This window comes from Tauraco erythrolophus, chromosome W (assembly GCF_009769465.1).
Source record: "Tauraco erythrolophus isolate bTauEry1 chromosome W, bTauEry1.pri, whole genome shotgun sequence".
In the NCBI taxonomy this organism is placed as follows: Eukaryota; Metazoa; Chordata; class Aves; order Musophagiformes; family Musophagidae; genus Tauraco; species Tauraco erythrolophus.
Window position 1 is genome coordinate 2,267,610 of NC_141497.1, and position 13,731 is coordinate 2,281,340.

Here is a 13,731-nt window from a genome sequence, read left to right on the forward strand (position 1 = left end):
AAGAGAATGAGAGAGAGAGACAGAACTCTGAGAGACCGAAAGCCTGAGTGAGTCCTCAGAAGAGAATTCCAAAGTTCCTGGTCAACCCTCATCTATATACTGGGCATGGCGTTACATAATATAGAATACTTGATGGCCAATTTGGCCCTCAATCCTTGGTCTAAGTTCAAATCACAAGGGAATTTGTGGGCCCTTTTTTCCCGGCTATGCTCCCCCCTACCTTGTTGTGCTCCTGCACACTGGCAAAAACAGGGGACGCTGAAAGGTCCTTGTTGTCTCAGTGCCAACTATAAACATCAGTGCACTATCAGCATTCTTCTTGCAACAAATCCCATAGTAAATCCAAAACACAGAGCTCTTCTAGCTGCTAAAAAGAAAAACTAATTCTGTCCCAGTCAAAACCAGGACAATGGATTGCCTGGGTTGACCCCAACCAGCCGTTGAGTCTTATTCATATGCCACAATCCCTTAAATGTGTAGCAACACATCTATGACACAGGTCCCAATCTAACATCAGCTGGGTAAGAGAGCTCTGCGTTGCCCACGAGATGCTAGCATAGCCCTCACCAACCCTCAGCAGACTCAACTAAATGAGTATGTTCCCTCAGCTCCACTGCGTTTCCTCATGCTTTCTGGGAAAAGCTCCTAGATAAAAACCACACCAAGCTATTATTTCCCTTTGGATCTCTCCACATGACTGACCTCTGCTGTGATACCTACAAATCTCAAACTGATGAGCTTGGGTAGAAGCAACAGGCTGTTCCTGTCCTTCTTCCATGGTTCTTTCCTCCCGCTTCTCTCCACCAACAGTAGAAAACAAATGAACAAAGAAATAAAATACATTAAAAACCTGATAACCAGCAGATGAACCCCACCTCCATCCCAAACAAATATGCAACTTGAAAACTTTTGAATCAGAAATGTCTCACTGAAAAAGTTGATCTTTCTGATTGAAACCAATCAAGAATTGTCATTTCAAATAAGCGCTTTGACATAGAAGGGAAGCTTATTTGTTTAAATTATAACACCCAACTGGAACTACATTTTGTCATTTTGTATCTGTCCTGGGTTTGACTGGGATAGAGCTAACCTTCCACAGGAAAAGTGGGAGGGGGCACAGCTCAGGCAGCTGACCGGAATTAGTCAGAGGGCTATTCGATACGCCTCATGCCCCGAGACTATATAGTGAGGGAGCTCTCTATATAGCTCAGCATCGTTGCTGATCACCAGCGAGCTGGGCTGCGTGGGGTTTCTGGGTTCCGCGGTCGGCGTGCTGAGCATTTGTACCGCTCGTTTTGTACTGCTCTCTTTTCATTAATATTATCGTTGTTATTACTCTTTTCTCATTTTTGCGCACTGTTCTATTAAATCGTCCTTATCTCAACCCACGTGTTTTACTCTTTTTCTTCCGATTTTCTCCTCCCATCCCGCCGAGGGGGAGGAGTGAGCGAGTGGCAGCGTGGTTGCTGAGCTACTGGCTGGGCTAAACCACTACAGTCCTTTTTGGCGCCCAACGTGGGGCACGAAGGGTTGGGATAACGACAAAATCCGACTAGAGCGTGTTAAAAATCAAATTCATTATACATGTTTATTGTATTAGCTAAATAGTCGCCGGTCATAACGCTGTTTTGGGTGCTCACGTGGCTGTGCTATGTAAATGTTTCCATGCCCGATGTATTCCCTGCGGGGCTGTTCATCACCGCGGGCAGAGGGGGCCGGGCTCTCATTGTGCTGTCTTGTCTCATATCGCTTTATGGCACGATCGCGGCGCTGGCCACGCGGCTGGGCTGGTCCGTGTACGTGGCGTTGGCATCGTGCCCGTTCCTCGAGTGCCACCTCTCGCAATTTGCCGGTAACCGCGCCCGATCTATGGGGGAGGCAGGGGAGGGTCCCTTCCTCGGGTTCTTCACCCCGCCCTTCTCATTCAGGCTGATTACAACGGCCTTTGAGGATTTTGAATACTCTGGGAGTGTCCTAGCCAGCGCGGTCTCAATGCTCTGTGTCCTGAAGGTGTTTCAGGTTTTGATTGGGGTTAAACAAGTATTTAACAATATCCCAGAGAGATCTGCCCTGAGGCCACATAGTTATGAGTGGCAGGGTGTGTGGGAGAGCATGGGCAAAGGCCTGAGACAGTTGGTACTTCCAGTGTTTTGGAACTTCACCTCTGAACAAGTGCAGAATCCTGAAAAACTAACAGAATGTTTGGAAAAAGTGTGCTGTCACCCTGGCAATCCCCGGGAGACTCAGATCAGTGCAATGTGCTGGGGCCTGGCCCACGCCTACCAAGCTGCCTTGTCTAACACTATTCAGCACCCTCAAAGGGAAGAGGAGGTCCCTGGATCTGATGACAAAACAACAGACACTGCAGCTGAACCGGAGAACCCACCTGTTCCCATATCAGTCACCCCTGTACAGAAGAAGTGCATGAAGAAATCAGTTTGCTTAGTGAGGGATGAAAATGAACCAGGGCCATCACAAGAACAAGAGGAGGAGGATGAGGCAGAGCCCACACATGAGACTGTGATCATCTGATCTCTATCCCAGGGTGAGCTGCAAGATATGTGAAAGGATTTCAGCCGCCTTCAAAATGAGAACGTTGTCACCTGGCTGCTCTGATGCTGGGATAACGGGGCCAATGGCCTGGAACTAGAGGGTAGGGAAGCTAGGCAGCTGGGATTCTTGTCTAGGGAAGGGGACATCAACAAGGCAATTGGAAGAAAACCACGAATCCTCAGCCTCTAGAGGCAATTCCTGTCAAGCATGAAGGAAAGGTATCCCTTCGAGGATGATATTACATGTCACCCAGGCAAGTGGACCATCATGGAAAGAGATATCCAGTACCTGAGTATGGCATCCAATAATCAACTCAAGGTACAGACCCTGCCTACAAGAGGCAGGCCATTTCCTCCTGGTTGCGGAAGATGCAACAGCGTCCTTGGTGCCGCAGCCCAGGCTGGTGAGCAACAACTGGTGACCCTGACGTGATACATCCGCGAGACCCTGAGAAGCCCCGACTCCCTTGCCGGAGCCGAGAGCCCGAGCCGAAAGAGCCAGAGCCGGAAGCCCGAGTGAGAGTCCTTTGGTGAAGAAGGTAAAGCCGCAAGCCCCGACGTGGTATTCGCAGGAGGGAAGCGTGCTGGAGTTGCATGAATGGACCAGGTCTCCGCTCACCTTAAAGCCTTTGTGAAACAAAAATTGTAAAACAAAAAGGGGGGAATTATGGCATCCAATCATTATTAGCCAGCTGGACTGAGTTGAAGATAATGAACTAATTAACTCAAGGTATAGACCCTGCCTACAAGAGGCAGGCCATTTCCTCCTGGCTGCAGAAGATGCAACAGCGTCCTTGGTGCGGCAGCCCAGGCTGGTGAGCAACACTTGAGGGAGTTAGCCATGCTGGAGGTGATTTACAACCATCTGAATAATGAGCAGTTACTCACAGATCCAGCCGAAGTCCTGTGTAATCAGCCCATGTGGCAAAAATTTCTACGGAGTGCACCAGCATCCTATGCCAACTCGTTGGCAATAATGTCCTACAGGCCTGTGTTGCAGCTGTGGAGAAACTGTCCCAGGAGTTCCACCAATTCAAACAGGATATGTCTCACTCTCCACCCGTACGGACCTGTGTCTCAGCTATTAGAAGTAAGCATTCCCCTGATCAAGAGAGAGAACAGAGAGTGCACACTGTCGTGGGTTAGGCTGAACCCCCACACACAGCCGGTCACTCTCCCTCCCCCACCCCCAGGAATGAGGGAGAGAATTAAAGGATAAACGGGAAACCCATGGGTTGAGATAAGAACAATTTAATACAGATGATTTAATACACAGTGTAGATGCTCACCACCCCCCTCGTATGCGAAGCCCGTCTCGTCCTGAAGCTGCAATCCCAGACAAACGTGAGGCCCGAAATAGAGAGGGGCAGAGAGAGAGAGAGAGAGATAGTACTCCGAGAGTAGGAGTACTGGGAGAGAGAGAAAAAGAAAGAAAAACAATAGGGCAAAAGCGCAAAAGTGGCAAAAGCGCAAAAGTGGCAAAAGAGCCAAAGCGCAAAAGCCCTTCTTTCCGGCTGACCCTTGCTTTTATACTGGGCATGACACTGCATGATATGGAATACTAATTGGCCAGTTTGGCCCTCAATCTTAAGTTCCACCACAAATCACAAGGGGAATCGTGTCCCCCTTGTCCCAACTATGCTCCCCCCCTTATCCTGCCGTGCTTCTGCACTCCGGCACACTGAAAAGTCCTTGGAGTTTCACGTCCAACCACAAACATCAACTTGCTATCAGCATTCTTCTCAGAGCGAGCCTCTGAGTAAAACCAAAACACAGAGCTCTTCTAGCTGTTAAAAAGAAGAGCTAACTGTCCCAGCTAAAACTAGGACTACACACCGCGGCGTAACCTGTGATTTTTCCTGTGTGACCACAGAGAGGACGTGAGAAACTGGCATGGAAACCTACCTCGACCCTAAGGGCACAGATACAGGAATTGAAGAGAAAAACAATTGCTAAGGGAATTCTTCCAGGAAAAATGTCGCTCCAGTTTCCAGAGGGCAGCTCCCCAGACAATATAGAAGGGCTGACCCCATTTCTGACCCTCTCGAAGGGACTTCTAGTTCATTTTTACAAAAGGCGAGTGATTAATACTGTGACCAGGACTAGAGGGACCCTGCCTCCAGCCAGGTGGAGGAGAGGGATAACAGGGTTTATTGGACTGTGTAGATTCGATGGCCTGGCACGTCAGACCCACAGGAATATAGGGCTCCAGTGGACACCAGTGCACAGTGCACCCTAATGATGTCAAGCTATAAAGGGGCAGAACCCATCTGTATTTCTGGAGTGACAGGAGGATCCCAACAGCTGACTGTTTTGGAACCTGAAGTGAGTCTAACCAGGAAGGAGTGACAAAAGCACCCCATTGTGACTGGCCCAGAGGCCCTGTACATCCTGGGCATAGACTACCTCAGGAGGGGGTATTTCAAGGACCCAAAAGGGTACCAGTGGGCTTTTGGCATAGCTGCCTTGGAGATGAAGGAAATTAAACAGCTGTCTAACGTGCCCAGTCTCTCAGAGGACCCTTCTGTTGTGGGATTGCTGACAGTTGAAGAACAACAGGTGCCGATTGCTACTATGACAGTGCACCGGCAGCAATATCGCACCAACCAAGACTCTGATCCCCATCCATGAGCTGATTCGTCAACTGGAGAGCCAAGGGGTGATCAGCAAAACTCATTCCCCTTTCAACAGTCTCACATGGCCAGTGAGCAAGTCTAATGGAGAGTGGAGGCTAACAATAGACTATCGTGGCCTGAACGAAGTCACATCGCTGCTGAGTGCTGCCATGCTGGATACACTGGAACTTCTTAATGAACTGGAGTCGAAGGCAGCCAAGTGATATGCCACAATTGATATCGCTAACGTGTTTTTCTTGATCCCTTTGGCAGCAGAGTGCAGGCCACAGTTCACTTTCACTTGGAGAAGTGTCCAGTACACCTGGAATTTACTGTCCCAGGGGTGGAAACACAGCCCCACCATTTGCCATGGACTGATCCAGACTGCACTGGAACAGGGTGAAGCTCCAGAACATCTGCAGTACATCGACGACATCGTTATATGGGGCAGCACAGCAGAAGAAGCTTTTCAGAAAGGGAAGAAAATAGTTCAAATCCTTCCGGAGGCTGGTTTGCCATAAAACGAAGTAAGGTCAAGGGACCTGCACAAGAGATCCAATTCTTAGGAATAAAATGGCAAGATGGGCATCGTCACATCCCAGTGGAAGCGATCAACAAAATAGCAGCTATATCCCCACTGACTAGTAAGAAAGAAACATAGGCCTTCCTAGGCATTGTGGGCTTTTGGAGGATGCATATTCCAAGTCACAGCCTAATTGTGAGCCCTCTCTACCAAGTGACCAGGAAGAAGAATGATTTTACATGGAGCCCTGAGCAACAGCAAGCCTTTGAGCAAATTAAACAGGAGATTGTCCATGCAGTAGCCCTCGGGCCAGTCCGAACAGGACAAGATGTTAAGAACGTGCTCTACACCGCATCCAGGGAGAATGGTCCTACCTGGAGCCTGTGGCAGAAAGCACCGGGGGAGACTCGAGGTCGACCCCTCAGGTTATGGAGTCAAGGATACAGAGGATTCGAAGCCTGCTACACTCAAACTGAAAAGGAGATTTTGGCAGCATGTGAAGGAGTCTGAGCTGCTTCTGAAGTGGTTGGTACTGAAGCACAACTCCTCCTGGCACCCCAACTGCCAGTGCTGGGCTGGATGATCAAAGGAAGTGTCCCCTCTACACATCATGCAACCGATGCCATGTGGACTAAGTGGGTTGCATTGATCACACAAAGGGCTTGGATAGCAAACCCCAGTCACCCGGGAATTTTGGAAGTGATCGCAAACTGGCCAGAAGGTAAAGATTTTGTAATGTCACCAGAGGAGGAGGTGCCACGTGCTGAAGAGGCCCCACTGTATAATGAATTATCAGACAATGAGAAGCAATACGCTCTATTCACCAATAGGTCTTGCTGCATTGTCGGAAAACATCGAAGGTGGAAAGCTGCTGTATGGAGTTCTACTCAACGAATCGCAGAAGCTGCTGAAGGAGAAGGTGAGTCGAGTCAGTTTGCAGAGGTGAAAGCCGTCCAACTGGCCTTAGATATTGCTGAGCGGGAAAAGTGGCCAGTACTGAATCTTTATACTGATTCATGGATGGTGGCAAATGCCCTGTGGGGGTGGCTACAGCAGTGGAAGCAGAGCAACTAGCAATGCAGAGGCAAACTCATCTGGGCTGCCCCATTGTGGCAAGACATTGCTACACGGGTAGAAAAGCTAATTGTGAAGGTACATCATGTAGATGCTCACGTACCCGAGTCGGGCAACTGAAGAACACCGCAACAACCAACAGGTGGATCAGGCTGCTAGGATTAAAGTTGCTCAGGTGGATCTGGACTGGCAACACAAAGGTGTATGGATCATCTGGCTCATTGATCTTAATCAAGTTTCTCGGCAATGCCAGCACACAGGGGACTCAATGTCTAGCACACAGGTGACACACGGGGGAGGGGGGGTGGGGGGTGGGAGTGTAGAAGCAACCCAGCCTTGTATTGGCCTTGTATTGCCTTGAAGCAGAGATGACCCACGAGGCATGGGGAGCTGTGTAGATAGCTCAGCCCTGAGTTGTCTGATGAGTCAGTGCTGCAGAGAGCTTCAAGACACTGCTCTCCAGGGGCTCCTACCACTCCAGTCTCCAGGAGGGAACTGACCCACTCCCTCTTGGGAGTGCCCCGCCTTTAAGCCTCCATGGGTCACGTGGTCTCCAGCTGACCAACGTGACTCAGCACCTGTCTTGATGAGGCACAGGTGCTTTCTGTTTAGCCCATGTAGCAGCCAGAAACTCCCCCGACAATTCCCCCTTTCTTTTTTTGAAAAAACGCCTAAGCCTTAGGAATTCCATCATTCTGATTCCGTTTTTCATCGCCGTTTGTCAAAAACCATGGGGAAGTCATTCTTATATTTTTTTATCATACCACGTTGGCGGTGGATATATCCATTGTTCTGATGATGTTGGATACATCCACCCTGGCTGTTCTGGCTGCTTTTCCAGCTGCTTTAACATTCCCTCTGCGGTCTTTTCTGGACTGGTCTGCAGCTGCTGCAGTGTTCCCGCAAAGGGTCTGCCTGGACCATAAGACATCTGTGCACGCTTTCTCTTTCTGCTATTTCCCGGCTGGCCATTTGATTTGCAGTTTTTGGCGAGATGACCTATTCTCCCACAAATATAACATCTTTGTTTAGTTAGAGCAGTGGCCAATGCGGTTATCTCGCTTTCTACGGGCCCGACTTTGCCACATGCAATCACCATTTCTCTAGGGAGGGGTCCCCTGGCAGTACTTCAATAAGTCTCCGGCAATCAGGGTTGGCATTATCTTTTGCCAGCTGTTTTGTCAACAGTGCCCGTAGTTTATTGTCATATATTTGTTTTTCTATTGCCCCTTGTAATCTCTCTACAAATTGTAGAAAAGGCTCCTTGACCCCTTGTTTGATCGTGGAGTACCTCGCCTTGGGCTCCTCCATTTCTGTTGTGCGCATGAGGGCCTGCATCCCTATTTGTTTGACCTGCTCAAGAATCTGGGGATGCCGCTGCGCCTGGATTGTCGGATTACTAAAGACGTGACCTGTCCCCATTAATACGTCTGTGCCTACAGCGTAGCAGGGGTCACCCTGGGGCAATTGGATGTTCTCTAATGCCTGATGGTCGGCCAGCTGTCTCCAGACATTCATGAAAACGGAGCGCTGTACTGGCTGGAACATCACCTGAGCCAGATGTTGGAAGTCATATGGCACTAGTACTTCTAAGTTCAGTAACCGTAATAACTGTGTTACTGCTGGAGAATTCGCTCCGTACCGTGCTACCGCTTTCTGCATATCTTGAATTACTTTCCAGGACCAGCCCAAGTGTTGATTGGGCTGGTTGGAACCCGGGAGGGCCAGTTCTACGGGGAATACACCCGGCCCTCCTCCCATTTCTGTTGCAGTCGAATCTTTATTATCAACTGGTACCCCTAGAGCTTGGACCAAGTCCCAGTCTCCACCCTCTACTGCTTTTATCCGAACCTCGTCCCAGAAACGGACTGGGTCATGAGGCTGAACTGTTGCTGTGGGGGCTCCCAGGGGGTCTGGTTCAACTAAACGGGCAGGTTTTGGTGACTTTTTCCTCGGTCGAGAAACCGGTGGTAGCTCCCCAGCTGAGCTGTTACTCGCCTCAGAGGTTTCTTCTATAATTTCTTTTGCTGCAGGGGGGGTCATGGCCTGTTGCAGCATCTCCACTACAGCTGCTAACTGCTGGGATACACCTTGCAGCATTGTCACGGCCTGGCGTACTAATAACGGCTGCATTGCTCGTACCTGTGCCATATACGTTGCCGGATATGAAGTTGTTGGGGGTGGGGCCATTAGATCAAGCGGCGGAGCCGTAGGCACGATACCTCCTGAGGAGGAAGGAGGGGCTGCTGGGGCAAAGGGTGGGGGACACTCCAATATCTCCTGCAGGGTGGGGCAGAGTCCCTGCATAGTCCCCGCAACTTTGTTGATCTCCATGAACAGCGAGGATATATCTAATTCGCTGTCCACACTGTCTGGGGCCAGTCCTCCCTCAGACAGTTCATTGTTTCCTTCATACCCTTCGCTCGCTGATGCATAATCTGTTAATTCATCTTCCTCCTCTTCTGCCAACCCCTTTTGAATTATATTATCCAGGGCCCCCCACGTACGCAGCAGGTCGATATTGGTTAAGTCCTTTTTTCCAAGGACTACTTCATAAAGTAGCTTATCTCCCAACCTTTTCCAAAGTTCTAGGTTAAAGGTGAAAGTAAGGCTAACTAGGTCTTCGTGTCCCGCTGCCCAGTTAAGTAAATTATATAAATCTTCATTACTTATATTGACCCCCACAGCCATTCCCACAGATTTAAGGAAGGTGAAGGTCTGGTTTTCCTTCACAAAGTTTTGTCCCATTTTTAGCTCCCAACGGCTCACCTTGTTCCAGGTGTCTAGGTCAGTCCGCAGCTTCTGCCACTTCTCAAGCTTTGCTGGGTTTTGTATCTTTTGCCTACTCACATTTCAACAAATCACATCAGGGTCACCAATTGTCACAGGTCACTGGTTGTCACAGACCGCTGGTCTCACGTTCTTCAGGAATCACAACCCAGAAGGTCGTTGTGATTCCCCTCGCATATCAGAAGGTCTTGTTTCACTCCAAAGGTCTGTACCGCAATCAAAGGCTTCTAACAGAGAGCTTTAAGACACTGCTCTCCAGAGGCTCCTACCTCTCCAGAAGAGAACCACCCCACTCCCTCTTGGAAGTGCCCCGCCTTTAAGCCTCCATGGGTCACGTGGTCTCCGGCTGACCAACGTGACTCAGCACCTGTCTTGATGAGGCACAGGTGCTTTCTGTTTAGCCCATGTAGCAGCCAGAAACTCCCCCGACAGAAACCTATGCTGTGCTCCATGTCACTGCCTGGAATACTATCCTGGGCCTTGAGAAACAAATCCTATGGTGGCATAGCACCCCAGAAAGAATTGAGTCAGACAATGGGACTCATTTCCACAACAACCTCATAGATACTTGGGCCAAAGAACATGGCATTGAGTGGGTGTATCACATCCCCTATCATGCACCAGCCTCTGGGAAAATTGAATGATACAATGGACTGCTAAAAACAACACTAAGAGCAATGGGTGATGGAACTTTGAAACATTGGGACACTCATTTAGCAAAGGCCACCTGGCTAGTTAACACTAGAGGTTCTGCCCATTGACCTGGCCCTGCCCAATCAAAACTCCTGCGTACTGTAGAAGGGGATAAAGCCCCTGTAGTGCACATGAAGAATACACTAGGGAAGGCAGTCTGGGTTAGTCCTGCCTGAGGCAAAGGCAAATCCACCTGTGGGATTGCTTTTGCCCAAGAACCTGGGTGCACTTGGTGGGCGATGCAAAAGGATGGGGACATCTGATGTGTACCTCAAGGGGATTTGATGTTGGGAGACAACAGCCAGTGAATTAAATTGTATTATGTTAGTTGCTAAATAACCCTGTTGTGTGGAGGAATTCCTCTCCGAGACCGGCCACAACGAGGAGAACAAGGGGATGAGCTTATCACCTGTAGTCTGCTAACGCTACCCTATCACTATAACCCACGAGAGTGTGTTTACTTTAAACAAACTAATTGTAGAATGTAGGCGTGTCACGCCGTATTCTTCTATATAACCTGTGTGTTGGTTGTAATAAAACGAGCATGATTTCTAATCATGTTGGTGTATGGTCATGACTTGGATCTTGTCCGCAGCAGGGACCCTGCAACAAATGGCTCCCGAACAGGGACCCTAACAAATTCGCTTAAATGCGGAAAAAGTCGCTTAAATGTGGAAGAAGTCGCTTAAATGCAGATAAACTGGCTTAAATGCGGAAGACTCCATAGCATCGTGGATACGATATTGGGAGCCTGTGGACGAGACAGCAGGGAGAGGCACGGGAAGAAAAGAATCGCCACAGCCTGGTAGTTCGCAACGGCCGAGCAAACCCCTGCAAGGTAAGACTGCAATGGAAATGGACGCAGCAATCAAGTTGTTAACCAGTATACTCTCTAAGAGAGGAGAAACGGTTAGCCATAAGGAGATAGAAAGCCTCATTAAGTGGGCGAAAGCAAATGGACATTGTAAAACCTCTCCACTACTCTTTAATGTTGACGAACGGCGTGAAGTGGGGGAACATCTCTGGGAGACCACCTTAGTGGGAGGAAAAGAGGGAAAAGCGGCAAAAGAAGTAGGACGGATGTGGCGTGTCGTAATTAACACTTTGCGGGAGATGAAAGCTGAGCGAAAAGTTGCTGCTGCGGCCATAGAAGCCCTGCAGCCAGATAACACCCTTGTCGAGCCGCACGAGCCGCTGCTGCCACCCTCCCGTATTGCGCAGTTTTTTGGGGTCGGACATTTACGTCCAATGAAAGGCATGCGAGCTCCCACCTGTTCTACTATCGCTGAGGTGCGGAAACAAGCCGAGGGGCTGGGAGAAACTGTCAGAACAAAAATCTGAGTCTAAAGAGTCTACGGGGCCCCCAGCTTGCTCAGGGAAAAGAGAGGAAGTGCCCGCCGCCCCTCCAGCACCAACTGAGCACAAAGCGGAAGTGCCAGCCAAAGGGAACTCAGGGGGTGGTGCCTCCTGCCGCCCAAAACTTAACCCTGCATTGCCCTCCTCTGGTGAAAATTCTGACTCAGAGGACGACTCCGATTGTAAAGTGGGCTGTAAAACAGACCCACCGGTACCTAGCGCCACTCCTCTGCCAGTTTCTCTGAGTAATGAACTGTCTCCGGCAGGAAAGCTGCTGCCTCTATATCATCATTCAATCCCCTCTAGCATCAACCCAATGCGTAAATGATGGTCTGGCGTTGTTCGAGATGCGCTGATTGAAGGAGATTGGGAAGCTGCAGAAGCCATCGCCTGTCCAGTGGTCATCACAAACGGAGGAGCCTCTTGGGAACCTCATGATTGGAAAATATTACAAGCAAAGCAAACAGTGACGCAGCACGGAATATGATCAGAAGCGGCCAGGAATATTATTAAATATATTTTCACTTGCGATATTATGTGTGCCGCAGACTGTCAAAACTTGGCATCATTATTGTTAACGCCATCGCAATACCTGCTCTGGGAAAGAACTTGGAAAACTTTAGCCTTGACGGAAGTTAACAAACATCATGATCACAATGATCCTTTGTTTGGAGTTACAGTTGATATGATTACCGGACAAGGCCCTTACACGTCCACACAGGCACAGTTAACCTTCCCTACAGCCATACATCAAATGAGCACCTCTACTGCTCATCAAGCCATGCTTCAAATTCCTGAAGGGAAAAAATTGCTGACGTTTATCAACGTGCGACAAGGAGCAACAGAGCCTTATAATCAGTTCGTGGACAGACTATCAGCAGCCATCAAAGACAACAGTGAGCTACCGCCACAAATGCAGGACTATTTGTTCCGTACTTTGGTATTCGAAAACGCTACCCCTCGAGTTAAAACAATCCTTGCTGGACTGCCACAAGGAAGTGCCGTCGATGAAATGTTAATAAGAGCGTCCAGAGTTGAGCAGCAAACTCAAGCCGCTATGGTTGCCGCCGCAGTCGAAGGCGCCATGAAGAACCACACCAAAGTAATTGCAGTTGCCTTACAAGGAAGGAATATACAAAGCAACACCAAACAAAAAAGTTCCTCAGCACGTGGGGATAACATATATCACTGGTATACCAAACTCACCTACTGGCCAAGCAATCATTGAAAGATCTCACCGCGTTCTCAAAGAATATTTAAAGAAACAAAAGGATTCTGAAAACAATGACACTTGTCAGAGACTGAATAAGGTATTATTCACACTGAATTTCTTGTGCCTTACTGAGGACAGAGAAGAGCCACCTGTTGCTGTGCATCATGCAATGATCAAAAAAGGACACCCACAATCTCTCCCTGAATTTTCAGTGTATTATAAAAATATGAAAACAGGTTTGTGGGAGGGACCCAGTCCTGTGTTGTTTAATGGTAGAGGTTATATGTGTGTTTCTACAGGTGACGGACCCTGTTGGATCCCCAGTCGGCGGACTAAGCCAGTGACCAGACCCGAGCTTCATAAGGACTCTAGCTAGCTGCCAAAAAGCTAGCGGGCCAGCTGCTGGCAAGCTCCAGCCAGTGAGTAGGAAAAAATGGGCCACACAAGAGAAACAAAAATAATGCTCTGAGGGGTAATAGCTATGTCAATCTTTGCATACCTGGCCAAGAAAATGTATGGGTCACTTGGGCTAACAAAACAAACGTCTCACAATTCTGTTTATATATGCAAAGTGCCTCTGACCCATTTCACACATGCCTCATTGGTGTGCCAATACTTTGGCCGGATAATAGCACAAACATAACAGAGTTCAAAGGATTCGTCAATACCTCTGCCCTCTCATACCAACAACCCAATGGCATGAGACGGACCTGCATTGGTTGGGATTGGCCTTTCCATGTAGGATCGGAAGTCCAAGCCGCCTTGATTAGAGCACTCAATGTGACCACACACGCAGGACTGCAAGAACTTGATCTCTTAGGTAGCCCGTTACCAAGAACGTGGGAAAATGTTTCTGGCTTGTGGAACCAGCCAATGAGTCACGACGCCATATGTAAAACCATTCGCCCTCCTATG

At 48.9% G+C, this 13,731-nt stretch overlaps 1 pseudogene; it reads left to right on the forward strand.

Moving 5' to 3' along the window:
- The first annotated feature begins 6,489 nt into the window (after positions 1–6,489).
- LOC147526177 (endogenous retrovirus group K member 5 Gag polyprotein-like) lies at positions 6,490–13,152 on the forward strand (annotated as a pseudogene).
- Positions 13,153–13,731: the final 579 nt, after the last annotated feature.